This window comes from Cajanus cajan, chromosome 4, assembly GCF_000230855.2.
Source record: "Cajanus cajan strain Asha chromosome 4, NIPB_CcT2T_4, whole genome shotgun sequence".
NCBI classification, from domain to species: domain Eukaryota; kingdom Viridiplantae; phylum Streptophyta; class Magnoliopsida; order Fabales; family Fabaceae; genus Cajanus; species Cajanus cajan.
The window spans coordinates 22885570-22889164 of record NC_138520.1 but is presented as its reverse complement, the minus strand read 5'-3'; positions in this window follow the sequence as shown (position 1 = coordinate 22889164).

Sequence of the window (3595 nt, the reverse complement as noted above, 5' to 3'; positions counted from 1 at the left end):
AATTTATAGAGCAAAGTGAAGATTGATGTTAATTGTATAAATAGGTGTATGAATAGGTGAAATTGATATTGAACTTGAGTAATTGATGATATAATAGTTTAGTTTTATGCATTAATCTAGGTTTTTAATGATTGGATTGAGATTTGGGGTTTTAAGGTTTGACTTATGTGATTTTCACATATTTCGCTAAGTTTTCATGACCTAGTGTCGTGCCGAGCACAAATTCAAGGTGTTGGGCATAATGATATGTAGTGTTTTTTGTTCCCTTAGCATTGTGCACCATATAGGCCTCGTTGGGTTTCGCTTAACATTTTTTTTTATGTAAGTTTCACGTTGTGCATAACCTTAGCCACCCCCACACATAGGTGTTATAGAGAGGTTTTTATCCTCTTTGCGCTAGTGTGAAATATGCCTCATCGAACATGATTATGTTAGAATTAGGTTTTGTGATTTTCATAGTAATTGTATCTATGGATGTAAGTTTTCCATTGTCATTGAAATCACTTAAAATAGAGGTTTAGAACTTAGGTTACAATTAAATCAGTGAGTAGAGATCAAATTGTCATATTTAGGCTAAATTGTTGCAGTTTTGTAATTTTTGAATATAGTAGATTGAAAAATCAACTTTTGAGATCAAAATATAAGTTGTAGATAATTATCATAGATTTTTAAGAAAATTAATATCAACTTGATAACATGTATATAGGTCTAGATATTGTGTTTGGACCATGATAGGTCATAGAATATTAAGTTACAGAAAGATAGTTAGTGAGAGGTGATAGTGAAATATTTTACTCTTTTAGTGTTTGATCTTAGGAATGGTTTGAGGTACCTATATCAATGTTAGAAAAAGAAATTATAGGAGAGAAGAATTGTAAATAAGTTATGATTGAGTTGATTATTAGCAACTTAAGGTATAATGGTGATAATAATGCCTTAGGATTTAATGAGTGATATCAATAATGTTGCGAGAATAGTTAAGTTATTAATTTAAATGGTTAGTTTGATGTTGATCTCCCAATAACTATGGTTGAGGTATTAACATATGATTTCATAATGACTCTATTTGAGGTGTTATCAAATGATTTTATGGATATTGTGTTTTGAACAACGAACATGAAACTATTGTTAGATGCAGCATGTTGTGCTTGTGTGTGGATCATGTGATGGTCACATGATATGAAGTTTAAGTTGAGGTATGGTTGGGATAAAGTTTAGGCATGATTACCTAGTAATGATGTGATTGTAATGAATACTAGTGATATGAACTATGCATTGGGTCTTGTGTGACATGCATCATGTGTATAAAGTGTTTTGTGTGATGGATACAATATGGAATATGCTATTAATGAAGATCCCCCTTGAGTGAGTTTGGAGTTTCATGGCTTTGGGGAGAACCAGACTTAGGAGCCCCAATTCTGCCCATTGTGTGCATGGGGTGAAACTTGGATGACATCATTATCCTAACACACCTTGATGTATTTCCTCCTAGTTTAGAATGTTGTGCTGGCTTGACTTGACATGTTCTCTTAGGCTACTCTATGTGTCCCTTCAAGCAATGTGAAATGTTTTACTAGCACCACATGAATATAATTTAGTAAAGTCCATGTCCATTGAATTTGTGTAAATTATGACTTATTGATATGTTGAGATATTCTTAAGTTTTCATGGCTACTTATGTTGTACTTATATATGTGTTGTATATGTTGTGTCTTGTTTGTGTGTGGCTATCTGGCTATAATTCACACTAGTAACTAGAGTGAAATGTTTCTCACTCTTTTTCTTGTTGGTACTATTGTATATGTTTTGTAGGTCAGGATTATCATCTTGATGATGAGGATAGAGATGAGGCTTATGTTAGAAAAGATGTCCTAACCAAAAAGGGGTGAATTGGTTGCTTAAAAATATCTTGCATAACTTTCTTAGTTTTGAAAAACTTTTCTAAATCTTTTCAAGTAAGTATATTGATCTATAGTTGTATATAGGATACTTAATTTAGATTCAATGTAAGTCTAAATTCACTTAATTCTATATGCAATGTTTATGCCTCGCAACACATAACAACAAACATAGAAATAGAATTGTAAGAATATAAAGTCAAGTGTAGGAAGAGAGCAAAATGCACAACCAATTTATATTGGTTCAACCACATCCGCTTGTGACCGCTTGTGACCTATATCTAGTCCCTAATCAACCCGATTGAGATTTTTCAGTAATCTTTAATATCAAATGTTTTAGAATCACAAAACCACATGCAAATACATTTTTTGCACTATTAAAGAAACTACTTCCTACACCCCAATAAGCACTATGTAGCACCCCACTACAAGATTTTCCCTTCTTAAAAAACCTACTTGAGAAAAACATAAAATACAAGTTAAGGGACAAATTCACCTAATAAACAGAACATATTAAAGTAAATGAATCAACCAAAGTAACATATCCTTTAACTCCATGAATATAATGATCAATTCAATTCTTGAAATCTTTCTTGAGGTTACCACAAAGGTTAAAGAACCTCTTGTTGCAAAGAAAAATATTTTTAAATTGTGTTTTCAAAAAAGATATCACAAAAATTCAAGTATCTTTGTTCTAAGTGTGAAAAATGATCTATATAAATTTTCTAACTGAAATAATCGTTTTTTACATGGATAATTGATTATTTTGATCTTAGCAAATCTTGAAATCAATTAAGAATAATTTAATTAATTTTTTTTGAGCAATAATTGATTATTTTATAAATTAGAATTTGAGAGAATCAATTATTATAGCGACTACTCCTTAGGTTATTGAAAAATAGAGCAAATAATCGATTATTACTTAAGATAATCGACTATTTTAAGTGAAAACTTAATATATCAATTTATCATATCATTTCTCTTTACAAATCAATTTAAAATTTATTTTAATTATCAATCATCATCTAGATATAAATAAAAAGGCTAAGTTAGTTACCAAGCACACAAGCAACAATGCTTCAAATACACAAACAAGATACAACTTGCACTCTTTTCTTTCAAGAGGCTCAAAATACAAAACAAAATACAAGTTGCACTCTTAATCTTTCTAGAGGCTTATTTGTAATCATCAAAATCAACTAAGACCATGTCTTCATCTTGAGCTTGATCAACAACTTAGGTCTTATGCTTTGTGATAGTTGAGCTCTGAAAGGATTTGACATCAAAATTATTAGTTAGGATTTTAAGTTTTGTTAGTTTTTTAATATGTTAGGACTTGTGTTAGTTCCTTAGTTGTAATTACTTGTTTAGTTTTTCTTTAGTTTTCGCCCATTTTACAAATTTGACTTTCTCTATCCAAGAGGTTTTGCAAACTATTTTACATTATTAATGTTATTTTGAACTCTTGTATCATCTATTTTATTTATATGTATATATATTAGCATGTGAGATAGAAGGTGTCGCAACTAACCCCTTTTACACACACATACACACTCCCTTTCTTTATTTTTTAAATATTTCAAATGTCCAATCTTCTTCTTCTTCTTCTTCTTCTTCTTCTTCTTCTTCTTCTTCTTCTTCTTCTTCTTCTTCTTCTTCTTCTTCTTCTTCTTCTTCTTCTTCTTCTTCTTCTTCTT